Genomic DNA, 21,581 nt, shown 5'->3' on the forward strand with positions numbered 1-21,581 from the left:
CCATTGGTTTCTAATGAGAATGAGGGCTTAGACATGCAAGGCAAATCCTCCTAATGTCTAATGCCTTCTATTCTGCTCCTCCCGGCCTGGCAGGAGTCCAAACTCAGGAAGTGTTTCTCTGCACTAAGCTTGATTGACAGCTGCATAGAGCCTCACTGAAAGCTGCAAAGAGCCTCTTGGAAACATCCAAAGAGCCTCACTGAAGCTTTACTGAAACATGCATAGAGCCTCACTGAAACATGCACAGAGCCTGAGGACTTCTATTCATCACAGCACTGCAACAATGTGAGGGCAGAAGTGGCCCCTCAGCAGGCTTCAGTGATGTCATGCCTGCTGGGAAACGCCCACTTTCCCCTGCTGGGAGATTGCACTATGTGAGCAAGAAGAATGGTAAGATATTTAAAGCTTTTTAAAGCTCTGACATTTTTTTAAGGGTGGGAAGGGTGTTAGGAGTAGTTAGGGAACATAACCTGAGTTAGTTTAGAAAAGTTTATGATAAAAGTTTATAACAAAAGTTTATAACAAAATGTTGGATGAAGCAACTGCATAACCATAGCCTCTTGCTCTAAAGCTAGCCATTATTGTTGGGATTGGCGAACCAGCTATTGTGTATGGGGGATCCCCACAATGGGAACATGCCCAATCCTATTTACTTTCTCCCCTCTCCTAATTCAAAATGTGCATGTGTGTAGGGATTGAGATAGATAGCTATCTCAAATGTATAGCCAGCTTTTGAAAAACTGTTTCCTCCATGTTAAGACTTTAGAGGCAGACATCTGTGATTTGTTGGAGAAGCATACTGCTTACCCCTTGAGGTAAGACCTTTACAATGTGATTTCAATAGGAGACCTTCTAGCATGAGTTAACCTTAGCACATACATGTGAACACATACACTAGATAGGGCTTCTACTAGAGAGGGGAGAGCTTGATTAAACCTCAGCCCCTGTTAAGAGAGAAATAGCTCAATGGCCCTCATTTACTATTCTAAACCCGACTTCTTTTGTCGGGTTTTTTTGGCACATCTTTGTCTGCGACATGTCGCAGACATCGTGCGCCAGTGTGCGACACGATGCAACATTTTTTCCCGACGGACCCGATGTGGATTCTCCCAAACCCAAAAAAGGGGGTGTAACCCGACATTTCTGAGCTTTCCCAGGTATTTATAAAGGTTTCCAACCCGAATTTGTTGAATTGTTGTGGATTTTTTCCCGACAACTCAGAGGAGTTGGAAACCAAAACCAACAAAACCCACGTGCGACAAACAGGATGCGACATAATAATAAATACCAGGGGAAAAAAGCAGTCGGGTAAGAAAGCAAGATAGACTTACAACCCGATTTTCTAAGTAAATGAGGGCCAATGAGTTTGTCTAGTGAATAGTGACAAAGAGAAGGCCCTCCGGCCGTCTCCAGGGGTCTTCTGCTCTGGTCTGAGATCGAGCAGACCAGAGCAGAAGATAGCAGATAACACTGAATAGCATAGCACTGAACAGTATTAGCAATCAAATGATGACTATTATAGTGTAAAAAAAAAAATTAAAAAAGTTCAAAAATTAGAAAAATCCCCTCCCCCAATAAAAATGTAAATCATCCCCTTTTTTCCCATTTTACCCCCCAAAAAAGTGAAAACAAATAAATAAATAAGTAAACATATTTGGTATCGCCGCATGCGTAAAAGTCTGAACTATCAAAATATATTGTTAGTTATCCCCGTATATGGTGAATGGCATAAACTTAAAAAAGTAAAAAAAAATTCAAAAATTGCTGAATTTTTGACACATTTTATTCCCCAAAAAATTCATAAAAAGTAAAACCTAAGCAAACCTATCAAACATACACATTTTGTTCAAATTGTTTGAGATTTTAAAGAGGTGCAATTATAGAAAAGCATATAACATGGGTATCATTTTAATCGTATTGACCCACAGAATAAATAAAACATGTAATTTTTACCTTAAAGTGAACAGAGTGAAAACAAAACCTTCCCAAATTTGCTAAATTGCACTTTTCTTTTCAATTTTCCCACATAAATAATATTTTTTTGGTTGCGCCGTACATTTTTTGGTAAAATAAGTGATATTACCACAAAGTAAAATTGGTGACGCAAAAAACAAGCCCTTATATGGGTATGTGGATGGAAATATAAGAGAGTTATGATTTTTAGAAGGGGAGGAGGAAAAAACAAAAATGCTAAAATAAAATTGGCCTGGTCCTTAAAGCGTACCCGTCAGCTCCAACAAAAAAGCATTTTTTTTAATACATCAGTATTAATCCTGACCATGTACATCAAATTTTTATGTGTCTAGCACCTTTATTTTTAATTACATTTTTTATTTAGCTCACTAGTCTGAATTCCTCTCAAATGGAGGGGGCGTGGCCTCACTGTGCAGGTCTCCGCCCCCTCCCTCAGTATGCTGTCTACTCACATCTCCCCTAGCATTAGCAAAACTACAACTCCCAGCTTGTCCTCACTGACAGTAGCGGGACACAAGCTGACAGTGGGAGGGGTTTTTTCCTCTAGCTATGAGCCCTGCACTCACAGCTGTCAATCAAGGAAGTGTGTCCATGACATAGGTGATGACGCATGGACACAGCAGGACTAGTATGTGTCCAAGCAGGCAGGGGGGGGGGGCAGTTGTTTGACTGGCTTTTTCAGTATGAAATACTAAAAAAATTTCTAATGAAAGCAATTGCAAAACCCATTGGCTTTGCTTGCTTTACAACATATCAAATGTTTTTGTATCTGACAGTGCCCATTTAAGGCCAAAGTGGGCCTGGTCCTTAAGGGGTTAAAGAGTTGGTATAGAGATCCCTCTCTTTAACACACAAACTTTTTGTGGGGCCTCATACACACAGTCATGTTTAGGGTAGGGTCACACGTAGCGCACCAGCAGTGTTTTTGACGCTGCAGATGCACCACTGACCATCCCTAGAGTGAGCCCCTGCTCTGCCCATGTGACCTGCTTTGTCTGCTTGTAGAAGCAATCTGCTGGTAGGAGCAGCCACACAGCCACATTTGCGAGTCACGCACACATGTGCAGTGTACTCACTGACATCGCGTCCACTCTCAGTTTAGCTCAGGGAGTAGGGGGAGCGATCGTGATGTCTGTGAGTAAACCGCGCGCGACTCGCAGGTGCATGTGTGTCTGCTTGTAGTGGGACGGTCAGTAGCGCATCCACAGCGTCAAATACGCTGGAATGCGCTATGTGAGACCCTACCCTTAGTATGTATTAGTATTTGGGAGCTGCAGCATGTATTAGGGATCCATTGTAGGGGCAGGAGGAGAAACTCTGGCTCTTTACCATAGGGACTCCGTGTGTACAGTATGAAGCCTAATCTAAATAAAGAAAACTCAATGAGTGTATGTATGTATGTATGTATGTTCCAGCATCATTTCCAAATGGCTGGAGATATTTTGGTAAACATTATCTATATGTCATCTAAAAATATGGCATAGTTAGACTAATCCTAATGCACCCCCATTTGTAAGGGTCGGGTTTTTGTCTAAAGTCCCATACAAGTCTATGAGCCTTCTGATATCTTATTTCACAAACTCCACTCTGCATCTCCTGGTGAGTGTGCCAGTCCAGCTTGCAAGCCACGCCCCTCCTGCAGCCATGTCGCTCCTACAATCCATACCCCCTCCCGCCAGCCAAGCCCCTTCTATTTCTGGCCCTTTTTGTAGTGGCTCAAGGTTGAAAACACCATTTTCGGCCCATACAACCACATCACAGCTCAGCCCCATTTTACTCCACAAGCTCTGCATCTCCAGGTGAATGTGCCGGTCCGGCTTGCAATCCACAACCCCTCTCATAAGCCACACACCCCAGAATTTTCGTCTTACAATCTTTTTATCACAGCTCAGTCGTCCGGTATATAAGACTGATATGAGGTCTTATAAATAAAATAGTAATTTAATAAAATATAACTTTTTGTACAAACTTCATTCTGCATTCTACATTTTCAAGCTCTCTGCATGTTGCCTACAATGTAGGTTTTATCTACGTTGCGATGGCAACATCCAGGGACCTGAATATATGTAAAGTCTTATTTTTCCACTGATATTTCTATAGTCTTTAAAGAATAAATCATTACCATTCTTACTAAAGTCCCCACATTGCTTCTGAGAGGCATGTACAGTATGTGCTGGGAGCATACACAAGATTACTTATTGAAAGGGGTGGACAAATTGTGGGTCCACAGGAGACAGCCGATCAATTGTTATCATTAAGGACCCGCCATGTGCGCACTTATTACGCAGCACCCAGTGAAAATCCTCTGGAGCTGAACAGTGTGGTTGCTGCGTTTCTTGTCGCTGATGAACAAAGGGGAGTCTCAATCTGCTGACCCAATTCTATCAGCTCGAGATGGCCTAGTAGAGCATTCAAGAAGATGACTTGTGCTGCAAATGGAAATAGGCTTTACCCACTTACAACTGGATTGGAAAAAGGATAACAGGTAGAGATGAGCAAATCAGTTTATTCCAAACCCATTGCAAAAACATTTGATGCTTAGGTGGATGCTGGGAGCACTTTTGGTTCTCCTTTAAAGGGTACTCTGCCCCTAGACATCTTATAAACCTATCCAAAGCATAGGGGATAAGATGTCTAATTGCTGGGACCCACAAGATCTCTGCTTCGCTACATGCTGGATGACTGGCGTTGCGGCGCCGGAGGCTTGAGATGTCACGCCACGCCCACTCAGTGCAAGTCTATGGGATTCGGTGTAGGGGCTACCATGCCCCCCTCATAGACTTGCATTAAGGGGGGCATCGCCGTGACATCATGAGGGGCATGGCCGTGACATCACAAGCCTCTGGCGCAACAACCGATGTTCAAAACAAATGTCGGGTGCTGCAGGGAGATCGTGGGGGTCCCAGCGGCAGGACCCCCACAATCAAACATCTTATCCCCTATCCTTTGGATAGGGGATAAGATGTCTAGGGGCGGAGTACTCCTTTAAGTGAGCTAATCTTTTGAGATGATCTATTTCAAATAATTAGACTAGCTGCTATGATGTTTCCCATACACTGCTCTTCTTTAAAACTGAGTCTCTTCTTTAAAACTGAGGAACTTCTTTGTGCACTTTTTTGTGTAACATATTTGCACTTTTTATGCACTTGGATGATAACAAAAATACCACTGGAGGTGGCCGACGAGCCCCCTCCATGTATCTCTGTGGGACAGCCGGAGATACAGCATATCTCTGTCTCTTCTATAGAGATACATGGAGAGGGAATGTTGGCTGCCACTTCGTGCAGGGGTCGACACGCTCCCTTCCTGGCAGGGGTGTGCACAGGTTGACTACAAAGGGGGCTTGAGCCCCTGCCTTTTTGCTGTTCCTCCTAAAATCACCCTGCATAGTCTGGAATCATTATGTGGGCATTTACAAAAAAATTTATGAGAAGTGCCCTTTCTTTTAGGTTCCCCCCAAAATGTCTGCACACATCCCTGCTTCCTGGAGACTGCCATGGTGCCCTGCAGAAGATCACGGGGGTCCAAGGGGTTGGACCCCCCACAATCTAAATGATTACTTGTATAGGGGATACGTTTTTGCACTGGAGAACTCCTTTAAAGGGGTACTCTGGTGGAAACCTTTTTTTTTTTTTTTTTTTTTTTTTTTTAATGAACTGGTGCCAGAAAGTTAAACAGATTTGTAAATGACTTCTATTAAACAATCTTTATCCTTCCAGTAATTATTAGCAGCTGTATGCTACAGAGGAAATTCTTTTCTTTTTGAATTTCTCTTTTTTGTCTTGTCCACAGTGCTCTCTGCTGACACCTCTGTCCGTGTCAGGAACTGTCCAGAGCAGCATAGGTTTGCTATGAGGATTTTCTCCAGCTCTGGACAGTTCCTGACACGGACAGAGGTGTCAGCAGAGAGCACTGTGGACAAGACAAAAAAGAGAAATTAAAAAAGAAAAGAATTTCCTCTGTAGCATACAGCTGCTAAAAAGTACTGGAAGGATAAAGATTTTTTTAATAGAAGTCATTTACAAATCTGTTTAACTTTCTGGCTCCAGTTGATTTAAAAAAAAAAAAAAAAAAAAAATGTTTTCTACCGGAGTACCCCTTTAATACACATGCATCAAGTACTCTGAATATCCTTTTCGTACGGTATGACGGCCCAGTTATGTCCACCTTCCTACCCTTTTCTTGTTTCAGGGGCATTGAAAAAAATAAATAAAATGAAACAACTTTTCATATAATCTTAATTGAAAATGTATTGTTTAGACTCCTATAAAGACCTATGTGTCTCCATGGTGACAGATAGAGATGAGCGAACTTACAGTAAATTCGATTCGTCACAAACTTCTCGGCTCGGCAGTTGATGTCTTATCCTGCATAAATTAGTTCAGCTTTCAGGTGCTCCGGTGGGCTGGAAAAGGTGGATACAGTCCTAGGAGACTCTTTCCTAGGACTGTATCCACCTTTTCCAGCCCACCGGAGCACCTGAAAGCTGAACTAATTTACGCAGGATAAGTCATAAACTGCCGAGCCGAGAAGTTCGTGATGAATCGAATTTACTATAAGTTCGCTCATCTCTAGTGACAGACTACGAGCAAAGTGTAGTCTGATTCTGCAGTCTTATATGCATCCATCTATAACCCGTATTTCCCAACCAGGGTGCCTCCAGCTGTTGCAAAACTACAACTCCCAGCATGTCCGGACAGCCGAAGGCTGTCCGGGCATGCTGGGAGTTGTAGTTTTGCAACAGCTGGAGGCACCTAGGTTGGGAAACACTGATCTCCGGTGTGTTTTCCACCGGAGTACCCCTTTAAAAAGTTCTCCCAGTGCCAATAAAAAACACTTGATTAACAAATCCAGCTCTGCTATGTCTCATATATATTTGTGAAATTATTCTAATGAATTAGAGCCATCACATTAAAGGAATCCACCTACCTCTTACCAGTGCAGGGGTGTTACATTTTGGAGTCAACAAGCCGGAGTCGCTGTCATGTATACATCGCAACAAGGGAGTTTAGTTGGATCTGGAAATCAAAGAGACATTTATGAGAGTCGTAAAGAGACGGCCCGCGCGTAAATCAATCCGGTCATCTAACAATGAGAACAAATACATCTAATAAACCTTTAAGATCTGCATTCCATTGTTATAAAAGACGACTTTATACTGTGCTAACAAAGTTGGTAATAAAATCAACATTTTACTGTATACACCTGACAGTTTCCATGATTAAGTCTTAAATCGTACAGGCGCGAGACGAGTGGCAAAGATTCCCGGCGCAAAAGATCAATACCCTTTTCAGGTTTAAAGAAATAGATTTAAATACAGATTATTAAGTGATCTACAGACACCATGCATCATCCCCCGATGTACTCCTAAAGTTCCTATATTCAAGTTAGCTTCTAAGTGCCGTTTCCCAACCAGGGTGCCTGCAGCTGTTGCAAAACTACAACTTCCAGGGGGTCAAGGCAGGTGAGGTATTTGAGAGATTACTGGGGCTTTAAAGAGTACCTCTCATTAACTTGATAAATTGTACAATCCTCCCAGTTCACTGCCCCCATCATGATAAACCACCCCCTGCCTTTATTTTTATTATTATATTTTTGTTCTCTACCTTGATATTGCTCTGTATTTTCTGCTCAGTATCAGTCAGATTCACAGACTGGGAAGGGGCGTTCCCCAGCAGGCGTGACATCATCTGAAGCCATACAGGGGAGAACTTCCTCCCTCACTCTGCAACCAACAGCAAATGGCAGAGAGGAGCTCTGATTGGATAAGGCTGCACCCCCCCCCCCCCCCTCTGTACTCCAGACTGCATTTCCAAATTTTGGACTTCTGCCAGGCCAGCAGGAGTCCAAAGTCTGCGCAAAAGATGGGGGGGGGGTAATGTGCTCTGGACAAGTAGGGAGACACCTAGTGGCAGCTTTTTTAAACACAAATAAAACATAGAAAACTACATTTTTTTTAACCAAGTATATTAGAAAGATTTTTATTTACCATAATGAGTGCAATAGCAAAAAATAGTTTTAATGAGAGGGGCTATTTAAGAGTTTGGCAGGCAGAGCAGGTCAGGGGTTAGGCTGAGGGGAGTAGATTGGGGTTATATAAGGCAAGGGGAGGGGGAGGCATTATCAGTCAGCGGGAAGTTCAGAAAGAAAGTGCCATTCACCCTCCTTTGGGTTGTTGTTTGCTTTTATTGGTTTTTGGCAGGAAAAGGGACCTTGGAAGTTGTGGGTTCTGCAAGCTTATTGGAAAAGAGTGAAAAATGGAGGAGCTGATTTTGGCCACCTTGTCAGAACCTTAGTCAGCGTGGGAAATCTTCTAATCTCAAATCTAAAAGCTATATCAATCAACTGGTTGAAAAGCACCATAAGTCCCAGCAAGGCAATAGGGCTCCCAAGGGTTACACTGCATCCCTTCTCCTCTGCTCCATACTGTGTGTTGTACCATCTGCACCTGCTCAGTAAAAAAGTTATCTGTAACCCGATGTCGGTATGTTTCTTACCCTCCTCCGTGTCTGACCCAGGAGAACCTGTCTCCACCTCGGACCGTGTATAGGCTAACGGTGCCCTGGCGTCACAAAGTGATAAGAATTCCTTGCACCCCCGTGTCACCACAAACAGACCGAGCGGACCAATTTTTACCACACTTGTGACCTTGTATTTTTTTGGGGAAAAAAGGAATTTGGAGGTAGGGGGTCACAGGTGTGAAGTTGGGGTAAAGTGAGGGGAACGTGTCCCTTCAGTCATCAGTCAAGCTAGAAATATGTCAAAGCAGATGAGGATGCAACAGATGAAGAGGTAAGTACACAGCTATAATGTGCTCCACTATGAATGCCCTATTATTAGAGATGGATGCAGAATGGCTTGAATATCATTTGTATGGGGGAATATGTATGCTGCCACATCGAGTTGGGTTTGCAAACTGTTTCCCAACAAAAAGATATTAAATTATAGTTAAAATGATCACAAACTGACAAGGTCTCGCCTCCTGTATGTGTACATTGTGTGAATGTAAATGCAGCCCGGACATCATTGGGCTCTGCCTTTGTGCACCATCTGCATTATCTGTTATAAAAATGAACCTCATGCAATATTCAGCTCGGCCGGCGTTCAATGTCTCCTCCACCTTTATCCAAGGGGATCTGGGAAAATCAATTTTGGTGGAAAAAGATCAGATTTTATCTACTTCAGCCAGAAATCATAACATCCTCAGCTCTTTTCTACAACATCACGTGACTGATGTTTTTCGGTCATCGTCGCTTCAAGTTTTCTTAAAGGATTTAACCAGTTAAAGGGTTACTCTAGTGGAAAACTTTTTTTTTAATTTTTTTTTTTTTAAATCAACTGGTGCCAGGGAGTTAAACAGATTTGTAAATTACTTCTTTAAAAAAATAAATAAATAATAATAATTATAATAATCTTAATCCTTCCAGTACTTATTAGCTGCTGAATACTACATAGAAAATTATTTTCTTTTTGGAACATAGAGCTCTCTGCTGACATCATGACCATAGGGCTCTCTGCTGACATCTCTGTCCATTTTAGGAACTGTCCAGAGCAGCATATGTTTGCTATGGGGATTTTCTCCTACTCTGGACAGTTCTTAAAATGGACAGAGATGTCAGAAGAGAGCACTGTGCTTGTGATGTCAGCAGAAAGCACTGTGTTCCAAAAAGAAAATAATTTCTTCTGTAGTATTCAGCAGCTAATAAGTACTGGAAGGATTAAGATTTTTTAATAGACGTAATTTACAAATCTGTTTAACTTTCTGGCACCAGTTGATAAAAAAAAATAAAAAATTAAAGTTTTTCACCGGAGTACCCCTTTATTTAGAATTGATGGCCTAATTGATAGACCAGTGTTTCCCAACCTGGGTGCCTCCAGCTGTTGCAAAACTACAACTCCCAGAATCCCTTCGGCTGACCGGGCATTCCTTGCAGGTAAGGAACGTCTGACGTGTTTCGCACTCACAGGTGCTTAATCGTAGACTACAATTAAGCACCTGTGAGTGTGAAACGCCTCAGTCGTTCCTTACCTGTACTGTGACAGAGGATAGGGGATAAGATGTCTGATCGCGGTGGTCCCGCTGCTTGGGACCCCCGCGATCTCCCTTCCTTTAGAGTGTTGGGTGCGCCACAGCCACGCCTTGCTCTTGATGTCACGACCACGCCCCCTCAATGCAAGTTTATGTGAGGGGGTGTGACTGCCGTCACGCCCCCTCCCATAGACTTGCATTGAGGGGACATGGCCGTGACGTCACGAGCCTCCGCTCCTTTTCGCCAGTCATCTGTTTGCTCCGTGCATCGGATGTCTGGGGTGCTGCATCAGAGATCCTGGGGGTCCAGTCCATTGCGATCAGACATCTTATCTCCAATCCTTTGGATAGGGGATAAGATATTAGGGGCGGAGTACCCCTTTAAGCCCACTCAATTACATTCTGAGTTGTCAGGCAATAATAAAAGCAATAAAATATTTATTGTTTAACTTATAGAGAAATCCTAGAAGAAAACCTGCTGCAGTCTGCAAAAGAACTACGGCTTAGAAAAGATGAAGTAGCACAACAGATTCCCCAAGAGAAGCTTAAAACCAATAAGTATAAAGTAGTTATCTAATCTTGTCAACCAGTGTCCATATACTCTAATACACCACATGGACATAGGTGCATAGTTTGCAAAAACAGATAAAGGGACGGCCAGGAAAACACCTATAGGTGGAAAAGTAGAAGAACAATAGATAATATGAAAAACTGGCACTCAAGGTCTTTAAAAGGGGTACTCCGGTGAAAAACATTTTTTTTTAAAAATCAACTGGTGCCAAAAAGTTAAACAGATTTGTAAATGACTTCTATTAAAAAAATCTTAATCCTTCCAGTACTTTTTAGCAGCTGTATGCTACAGAGGAAATTCTTTTCTTTTTGAATTTCTTTTTTGTCTTGTCCACAGTGCTCTCTGCTGACACCTGATGCCCGTATCAGGAACTGTCCAGAGCAGGAGAAAATCCCCATAGCAAACCTATGCTGCTCTGGACAGTTCCTGACACGGACAGAGGTGTCAGCAGAGAGCACTGTGCACAAGACAAAAGAGAAATTCAAAAAGAAACAAATTTCCTGCTAAAAAGTACCGGAAGGGTAAAGATTTTTTATAGAAGTCATTTACAAATCTGTTTAACTTTCTGGCACCAGTTGATTTAAGAAATAGTTTTTTCCACCGGAGTACCCCTTTAATGTATATCTATAATATGCAGTACAAGACCTGTTTTTCTTTTGATATAGTTACATAGTTGATAAGGTAGAAAAAGTAAAGAGCATATCACGTTGAATCTATAACCTTACCGTGTTGATCCAGAGGAAGGCAGAAAAAAAAAACTTTACTGCTGCGTATTTGAAAGTGTGTTTTCCATGTGCAAAATTTATTTGGCGGGGATTTGCACCAAAAAAAACGGGATTTGCGCCAAAGATCGATTGGCGCAAATGATGAATTACTGACTAAAGTTAAAATCACACACAGGACCGTGTGATTTTGAGAAAGTTGTAAAAAAGTTGACAGTGGAGAAGATGCGCCAAACTTTGGTGCAAAAAGACACTGCACCAAAGTATTGCGCCAAAGTTAGGTGAAAAAAAACACATAAATCCTTTGATAAATACCCCCCAATGACCCCAAAAAGGGTTGAAGCCCCTGGAAAATTCTATTACTGGACATTTCTAGGAGGCTTTGTAGATATGCCTTGTTGACCCAACAGAATCAAGCTAAAGTTTCCATTGCTCATGTACATTACTATAAGGTATTCATGGAAACTATTCAAAATGCATGGAAAATATAAAGGCAAAATAAATGCATTATCGCTGCAAATGTAGGAATGATCCATATAGTTATCCACATGCACATAGCTCTGTATTCCCTCACACTACAGTGGATGTCGTAAGCTCATAGTACCGTATTTATCGGCGTATAACACGCACTTTTTAGGCAAAAATTTTTAGCCTAAAGTCTACCTGCGTGTTATACGCCGATAAGCTGCTGCAGTTCAATGATTTATAGCGGGCGCTTTAAATCAACGAACTGCAGCGGCTTTGCAGGGGCCATCGCTGCCCGCTTCTCTGCCCCTGCCTGTCCTGGGGTCTAGAGCCCTGCACTGGCCCTTCTCTCCCGCTGGCTATCGGTGCCGTTGCCCATTCTCTCCCCCTGACTATCGGTGCCGGCAGCAGGGCAGCGGCGCCGAGAGACAGGGGAAGAGAAGGGGCAGTGGCACCCATTGCCGGCGCCGCTGCCCCGTTGCCTCCCCCATCCCCGGTTGTATAATTACCTGTTGCCGGGGTCGGGTCCTCGCTGCTTCAGGCCTCCGTTGTGCATCCCCTGCGTCGTTTCTATGACGTCATGCGCCGCGCCGTGCAGTGCATAGCAACGATGCATGGGACGCACACCAGAGGTCTGAAGCAGCGCGGACCTGACCCAGGCAACAGGTAATTATACAACCGGGGATGGGGGGAGGCAAAGGGGCACTGCCCCTTCTCTCCCCCTGGCTGTCGGCGCTGCTGCCCCATTGCCGGCGCCGCTTCTCTCCCCCTGGTTATCGGCGCCGGCAATGGGGCGCCGGCACCGATAGTCAGGGGGAGAGAACGGGCAGCGGCGCCGATAGCCAGGGGGAGAGAAGGGCCAGCAGCAGGGCTCTAGGCCCCAGGACAGGCAGGGGGAGAGAAGCGGGCAGTGAGGGGCTCTCTCCCCCTGCCTTTCCTGGGGGCTTCTGTGGGGTCAGAAACAGTGTATCGGGGTATACACATGCACACACACGCACCCTCATTTTACCAAGGATATTTGGGTATAAAGCTTTTTTTACCCAAATATCCTTGGTCAAACGAGGGTGCGTGTTATAGGCCGGTGCGTGGTATACCCCGATAAATACGGTAATTGATGTGGCATCTGCAGGTTCCAGCTGGCCATAAAACCAGAGCAATATATGCAATGAGTACAGCCCCAAAGCAATCCGATAGCTGTGAATTATAGCCAGCCTGCTCTGGACAGTTCCTGACACGGACAGAGGTGTCAGCAGAGAGCACTGTGGACAAGACAAAAAAGAAATTCAAAAAGAAAAGAATTTCCTCTGTAGCATACAGCTGCTAAAAAGTACTGGAAGGGTAAAGATTTTTTTTTTTTTTTTGAATAGAAGTCATTTACAAATCTGTTTGACTTTCTGGCACCAGTTGATTAAAAATAATAATAATAAAACAATAATAATGTTTTCCACCGGAGTACCCCTTTAATTCCTTATGATCTTGAAACATTTCTTGCTGTTACCCTATGACTACACAAGTGACCAGACACAATGCTGCACCTACGTGTTGTTATTTTATGTTGTAACCTTGAGTACTATGGCAGTAGGGATGATTTATATACAAAATTAATTTAATATAGCTCCGTTTTTTTGGTTCTCGGGAAATCATTACTCATCACTTCTGCCATGAATAATGTATCACATATGTCTGCTAAAATGAATGGTGTTACAAAATGTGTTCTAAATCCGGCTCAGCAGATTGACACAATTGTTAAGTAAGAGTGGGAAGGATTGTTGTTTCAGCTTTGCATACAATATATAAAATACAGAAAGTAAAACAAAAACAAACAAACAATAAAAAATTTGTAATAAACATATACCGTATTTTTCGCCCTATAGGACGCACCGGCGTATAAGACGCACCCTATTTATAGGTGCAAAATCTAAAAAAATTAAGATTTTGAACCCAATAGTGGTCTTCAACCTGCGGACCTCCAGATGTTGCAAAACTACAACTCCCAGCATGCCCGGACAGCCGTTGGCTGTCCGGGCATGCTGGGAGTTGTAGTTTTGCAACATCTGGAGGTCCGCAGATTGAAGACCACTGGATAGGAGGTAATACTCACGTGTCCCCGCCGCTCCGGACCCGTCACCGCTGCCCTGGATGTCGCTCCATCGCTGTCGCCGTGTCCCCGTCGCTCCGGAACGTCTCTGCTGCCGGCTGGGTATCCTCGCTCTCCGTCGCCGCCATCACGTCGTTACGCACGCCGACGCACGTGATGACGAGGAAGGAGAGCGCCGGCCATACAGGGGATCCCTGAACGGAGAAGACACCGAGGAGGCAGGTAAGGTCCCTCCCGGTGTCCTGTAAGCACTAACCCGGCTATTCAGTCGGGCTGTTCGGGACCGCCACGGTGAAATCGCGGCGGTCCCGAACAGCCCGCCTGAACAGCCGGGTTAGTGTCACTTTCCCTTCAGACGCGACGGTCAGCTTTGATCGCCGTGTCTGAAGGGTTAATACAGGGCATCACCGCGATCGGTGATGTCCTGTATTAGACGCGGGTCCCGGCCGTTGATGGCCGCAGGGACCGCCGCGATAGGGGTGTATTCGCCGTATAAGACGCACCGACTTTTTCCCCCCAGTTTTGGGGAAGAAAAAGTGCGTCTTATACGGCGAAAAATACGGTATATAAAATTCTTGTGAAAATTCATCCCAAAAAAAATCTATATATGGAGAACTCAATATCCCTGACTTACTAACATGATCCCGACTCTTATTTTAATGTTATGCGACACAATTTGTGTTGCACGTCTTCTGCGACACTTTGTGCGACACATTTTACTAGTAAAAACCCGACGGTTTTCCAATTATTCCGAGTATATTTTTTTTTTAACCTGACTAAAGGGGCGTGGTTTGCATAATTAGGGGGCGTGTTCCCGACATTTTCCTGAAAACCCGACAGTTGTATTTAAAAACCCACCAGAAAAATTGTGAATTACTGAACTTGAAAACCCAACTGTAGAGATGAGCGAACTTACAGTAAATTCGATTCGTCATGAACTTCTCGGCTCGGCGGTTGCTGACTTTTCCTGCGTAAATTAGTTCAGCTTTCCGGTGCTCCCGTGGGCTGGAAAAGGTGGATACAGTCCTAGGAGACTCTTTCCTAGGACTGTATCCACCTTTTCCAGCCCTCCGGAGCACCGGAAAGCTGAACTAATTTATGCAGGATAAGTCATCAACTGCCGAGCCGAGAAGTTTGTGACGAATCAAATTTACAGTAAGTTCGCTCATCTCTACCCGACTGCGTTGAGGTGTGGGGAATCTGTTAAAAAGTGGGAGTCTGTTACTCTGTCCCCTTAGTAGCTTTTTATATTAAATTTTTTTTTTTTTTATTAGTTTTTTTTTTTTTTGTTTTTCTCTCTTTTAAAAAAAAAAATCTTGGCTTTAATTATTTTTACATTTTTTTTACTTTTTGTTTGTTAACCCATTAACGACCATTAATGTAAAGTTACGTCCTGGTGCAGAGTTACTTTGCTTTATTTATTTGCTTTACACTTAATTTTTCCTGTGCGACACTTTTTTCCCCATGCAAGAGAATTTAATATAGTGCGACAGAATTTTCCCGACATGTGCGGAAATTGATAAATACATGTGAGAAAAAGTAGTCTGGGAAAAAAAAAAAAACTCTGAAAATAACCCGACACTCTTAGTAAATCAGGGCCAGTGTGTGTGTGTGTATATATATATATATATATATATATATATATATATATATATATATACACAGTATGGCCCTGATTTACTATTGTAAACCCGACATGTCCTGTTGGGTTGTGCGCAGACTAGCTCTCCATTTTACTGAGAAAACCCTTTAAAAAAAGGGGCGTGGCCACTGGGAAAAGGGGCCATGGCCGCAGAAAAAGGGGCGTGGCAGACATTTTTACAAAAACCTAGCACATTGACTAAGGTTTCCACAGAAAATGTGGTGAATTTGAGCTGAGGAAAACCCAACAGATCAGAGCATGTGTGAAAATAGAAAAATGTAGGGAAACCTTAGTAAATACCGTGGAAGTTTTCTTTCTACGGAATTTAAACCCACAAAGAAAACTACACAACACTCAAACACACAAGAAAACGTTAATACCCGCAGCACAAGAGTAACACTATCAGGAGATATACCGAAGTCCCATGCAAGTCTATGGGACTTCCGGCACATTTCCTGATCACTTTTCTCTTGGGCTACGGAGATTGGCCAGGAGTTTTAAACATCCTTCCAGTGTACCAATGCTATTGTAAAGTAAGATTTAACTGTCCAGAAGGCAGGTGCATAGAATTTTTAGAACAAAGAAGCAGTAGATCCAGCACTCTTCTTAGCAGCTTTATTGTAACACAGCACTCGGATAAAATCAGCCAATACATCAAACGCGTTTCGAGCGCATGCGCTCGAAACGCGTTTGATGAATTGGCAGATTTTATCCGAGTGCTGTTACAATAAAACTGCTAAGAAGATTGCTGGATCTACTGCTTCTTTGTTCTACTATTGGGTGTTGGCTGGACACCGATCCGTGCACATTGGAGGGGTTTTGGTGAGCTGGACAAGTGTCTGTGAACTTTGCATAGAATTTTTAGTATGGGGGCAGGGAGAGGGGACAGCCAAGGGGATTTCTTGAGGGCTCAGAGAAGAGTGAAGGGGAGGGGGGGATGCATTAGTGTGAGGCAGAAAGAGGACATGGCTGCCCTGCTGCAGTGAGAAGTGCAGGTAGGACAAGCAACCTAACACTGCTGAGACTTCAGGAGACTGGTAAAGCAAGGTTGCATGCAGTATGTGTGCCACCCAGCTTTCCTAGTCTCCGGAAGAGCTCCAATATGTTTCACCAGACATATATTCTCTCCTAAGGACTAGAAAAGCTAAGTGCCTAAAGAGTATATATGTCTGGTGAAGCAGCCATATTGGAGACATGAAGAGAAACAGTAGATGTCACTTAGCTGCTGCGTTTCCTGAAATGGCATTCATTTAGTTATTGATTAGTTAATAATTGATTGATTATTTTGAGGTGTGAAAATGCCTACAATGAAACGTAGTTGGATTAAGTTGGTATTCTTCTCCCAAGAGGTTTAGGTAAAAAGACCGAGCAAGGCCTAGTATAGAATACAAAAAAGAAATACACAGTAAGATAAACTAAAGAAAAACCTTTTCTTTTTACCACCTATCAAACTCCTCCCTCACCCTCCTCCCATTCATTCAGCAAAATAGCTAAAGTTTATGGATTAGCTCACTGAGGGTTTTATGCTGTCCATACCTAAGAAAAAGGGTGAGTGAGGTTATGGGAACTGCAGAAATAGGCAAAGAGACAGACAGAGACACAGATTCGCTGCTTGAAGCTTCCACTGCTCAGTACTACTCTATAATGTCTTCCATACTACTGCTGCTTCTGTGGGTGTTTCAAAATTGGAGAATTCAGTTTTTTTTTTTTTTTTTTTTACATAATCCTTATCAAAGGGCACAATCATTACAGGTTTATGGATGTCTTCGGTTTATCGGACTATTCTTCAATTATCTCTAGTGTTGCTCACGAATATTCGCAATGCGAATTTTATTCGTGAATATCGCATATTCGCGAATATTCGCGAATATAGCACTATATATTCGTAATGACGAATATTCGTTTTTTTTTTTTTTTTTTTTTCACAGTACACATCACAGTGATCATCCCTCTCTGCTTCCAGCTTGTGTGGTATAAAGAAGGCTCTAATACTACTGTGCGTGCGAATTTTCGCATATGCGACAATTTGCATATGCTAATTTTCGCATATGTGAATTTTCGCTTATACTAATTTTGTATATGCTAATTTTCGCATATGTTAATTTTCGCATTCGCAAATTTTCGCTTATGCGAAAATAAAAAGAGGATATTACGAAAATGCGAATATTCGCGAATATATGACGAATATTCGTCCATATATTCGAATATGGCCTATGCCGCTCAACACTAATTATCTCTTCTTGCCCTTAGGTGTCATTATGGGGATTTCCATCACATATGATTAAAGGGGTACTCCGGTGAAAACCTTTTTTCTTTTAAATCAACTGGTGGCAGAAAGTTAAACATATTTGTAAATTACTTCTATAAAAAAATCTTAATCCTTAGCTGAATACTACAGAGGAAATTCTTTTCTTTTTGGAATGCTCTCTGATGACATCACGACCACAGTGCTCTCTGCTGATGTTATAATAATAATAATGCTTTATTTATTGTTGTCCTTAGTGGGATTTGGACCCAAGTCCCCAGCACTGCAAGGCAGCAGTGCTAACCACTGAGCTTCAATGCTGCCCTTAGCATACATCTGCTGTGCATGTTGCTAAAATGGACAGAGATGTCAGCAGAGAGCACTGTGCTCGTGATGTCATCATTGTTCCAAAAAGAAAGGAATTTCCTCTGGAGCATTCAGCAGCTAATAAGTACTGGAAGAATTAAGATTTTTTAATAGAAGTAATTTACAAATATGTTTAACTTTCTGCCACCAGTTGATTTAAAAGAAAAAAGGTTTTCACCGGAGTACCCCTTTAAGTGATACAGGGAAATCTATGTCTTTTCCACCATGTACCTGTCAGACATGTTTGCAAACCAAACCATAATCCCCTATGTATCAATGCTACTAATAATTCATTGTAGTTGGCCACCAAGGTCATACTGTTTATCAGAAAGTAATTATAGACGCGATCCTAAAGAGAAATGATATGAGACTTGGGTTTGGGTGGGGGATGTGCACAGACGTCCGAAAGCTTTGCGCTAGCTCTGACAGCCAAGCCTGGATTTCCGTATGATGGACAGTCCATTGAGATAATCTTGTTACCCGACCATTTGTTCCCAATTGGAAAATATTATTATTATTCTTTTTTCTGGAGATGAGTTGAAAAATGTCACAGTCATTTCTCTTTCTTCATCTAATGACAGATAAATTATATATGGAGCGTCATTATTTTCCGCACGCAAAAGAGATTTGGGAGCTCCCAACCCTCACAGACATAAATTAATGGCTAAAACTACAAAAGAAAGCTTAAAAAGATAACCTGTCACCATTTTTTTTCCCAGTATAGAGTCCGAAAGTAACCCAGAAGCCACATGGGGGGGTATTTATCAAAATGGATTCATGTGTTTTTTTTTCACGTAACTTTGGCGCAATACTTTGGCGCAGTGTCTTTTTGCGCCAAAGTTTGGCGCATCTTCTCCACTGTCTTTTTTACAACTTTCTCAAAATCACACGGTCCTGTGTGTGATTTTAACTTAATTCATAATTTGCGCCAATCGATCTTTGGCGCAATTTTGGCGCAAGTCCCGTTTTTTTTTCTTTGGCGCAAATCCCCGCCAAGAAATTTTGCACATGGAAAACACACTTAGTAATGTGAGAAAATGTAAAGGCGTCAAAATATATTAAAAAAAAAAATTCTGTGAAAGCAGCGACGCCTCCAAGGCTGCTCAATACTATCCTGCGACATAGTTGTCTCTGAGGAACCTTCACCCTCCGTTGAGCCAGCATTAGACATGGCCACACAGGTTCAGGAAAGGTAAAGCACTAAAGCAGTGGTCTCCAACCTGCGGACCTCCAGATGTTGCAAAACTACAACTCCCAGCAGGTCCACAGGTTGAAGACCACTGCGCTAAAGTAAAAAAAAAAAAAATAATAAACTACCATTACCATACTAAAATCCATTTCACATGGTGACTATAAACCCCACAAAAGAAAATAACTCCTGTCGCTTGCTGATATACTGCAGGGGGGACTCCGAAATGGCTGCACAAGGGGTAAAATACGCGTCCTCTGTGGCGGTAAGTTCTGTGTAAAAGGCGCTGTGAACGGCTGATTTCAACATTTGCGCCAAAATTACTAACAACTTGCACCAAATGATAAATTTGGTGCATGTCCACGAAAACCAAAGTGAAAAAAAAAAAGGGTAAAAAGAAACTGTCAACAGGCAAAATTGATAAATACCCCCAATAGTGTGTAAAAGTGCTCTTGTACCGCTACTAACAGTCCCATATATTAAAGGGGTACTCGGGTGAAAACCTTTTTCTTTTAAATCAACTGGTGGCAGAAAGTTAAACATATTTGTAAATTACTTCTATTAAAAAATCTTAATCCTTCCTGTACTTATTAGCTGCTGAATACTACAGAGGAAATACTTTTCTTTTTGGAATGCTCTCTGATGACATCATGATCACAGTTCTCTCTGTTGATGGTATTATAATAATGCTTTATTTATTGTTGCCCTTAGTGGGATTTGAACCCTAGTCCCCAGCACTGCAATCAGCAGAGAGACCTGCAAGGCAGCAGTGCTAACCACTGAGCCACCATGCTGCCCTTTATGCATGGTTGCTAAAATGGACAGAGATGTCAGCAGAGAGCACTGTGCTCGTGATGTCATCAGTGTTCCAAAAAGAAAGGAATTTCCTCTGTAGCATTCAGCAGCTAATAAGTACTGGAAGGATTAAGATTTTTTAATAGAAGTAATTTACAAATATGTTTAACTTTCTGCTACCAGTTGATTTAAAAGAAAAAAAGGTTTTCACCGGAGTATCCCTTGAAGGGAGGCTGCCTGACAGGACAGCAAGGGTACAGGGTAACACCTCCGGTACTGGGCCACCTCACGTTCTTTTGGCAGAATCCACTGGGGAATTCTCAGCCGTCTATAGAGACTGCACATTTCCGAGCAGTTCTAGCGCCAGCGGAACATTCTAAATGTCTGTCCATGGACATTACGCAAATTTTCCACCGTGTGAACGAGGCCTTACAATTACTGCTCCTGCAACAGGAAATTACAATTTTTACAATAATTAAAGGGGTACACCGGTGGAAATTTTTTTTTTTTAAATCAACTGGTGCCAGAAAGTTAAACAGATTTGTAAATGATTTCTATTAAAAAAATCTTTACCCTTCCAGTACTTTTAAGCAGCTATATGCTACAGAGGAAATTATTTTCTTTTTGAATTTCTTTTTTGTCTTGTCCACAGTGCTCTCTGCTGACACCTCTGTCCATGTCAGGAACTGTCCAGAGCAGCATAGGTTTGCAATGAGGATTTTCTCCTGCTCTGGTCAGTTCCTGATACGGGCATCAGGTGTAAGCAGAGAGCACTGTGGACAAGATAAAAAATTAATTTAAAAATAAAATAATTTTCTCTGTAGCATACAGCTGCTAATAAGTACTGGAAGGGTAAAGATTTTTTTAATAGAAGTCGTTTACAAATCTGTTTAACTTTCTGGCTCCAGTTGATTTATTTCTTTTTTTTTCCACCGGAGTACCCTTTTAAGGTTCCACAGTATTTAAAGGGGTATTCCAGGGAAAAAAAACCTGTTCATATATACATATATATCAACTGGCTCCAGAAAATTAAACAGATTTGTAAATTACTTCTATTAAAAAATCTTAATCCTTTCAGTACTTATGAGCTTCTGAAGTTGAGTTGTTCTTTTCTGTCTAAGTGTTCTCTGATGACACGTGTCTCGGGGACAGCCCAGTTTAGAAGAGGTTTGCTATGGGGATTTGCTTCTAAACTGGGCGGTTCCCGAGACAGGTGTCATCAGAGAGCACTTAGACAGAAAACAACAACCTTAACTTCAGAAGCTCATAAGTACTGAAAGGATTAAGATTTTTTAATAGAAGTAATTTAAAAATCTGTTTAACTTTGTTGATATTTAAAACATTTTTTTTTTCCTGGATAACCCCTTTAAATGAATATGCCTGCTCTGTTCCAAAGTATAGCAGATAATCCCTATTCCACTGTTAACCAACCAGGGTGCCTCCAGCTGTTGCAAAACTACAACTCCCAACATGCCCGGACAGCCG

At 42.2% G+C, this 21,581-nt stretch overlaps 1 protein-coding gene and 1 long non-coding RNA gene across 3 annotated transcripts in view; one reads left to right on the forward strand and one right to left on the reverse strand.

The window, feature by feature from the left end:
- The window catches only part of LOC130290282 (leucine-rich repeat and fibronectin type III domain-containing protein 1-like), a 216,280-nt gene that overhangs the window by 75,256 nt on the left and 119,443 nt on the right, over positions 1–21,581 (reverse strand). Inside the window, exon 2 of one of the 2 annotated variants that reach the window (XM_056537693.1) lies at positions 6,911–6,992. The gene's annotated coding sequence lies outside the window, so the exon portion shown is untranslated. Of the gene's footprint in view, positions 1–6,903; positions 6,993–21,581 lie in introns of both variants that reach the window. The other variant, XM_056537692.1, reaches the window with a different exon arrangement.
- The window catches only part of LOC130290286 (uncharacterized), an 86,873-nt gene that overhangs the window by 255 nt on the left and 65,037 nt on the right, over positions 1–21,581 (forward strand). The window lies entirely within an intron of this gene.

This window comes from Hyla sarda, chromosome 9 (assembly GCF_029499605.1).
Source record: "Hyla sarda isolate aHylSar1 chromosome 9, aHylSar1.hap1, whole genome shotgun sequence".
Taxonomy (NCBI): Eukaryota; Metazoa; Chordata; class Amphibia; order Anura; family Hylidae; genus Hyla; species Hyla sarda.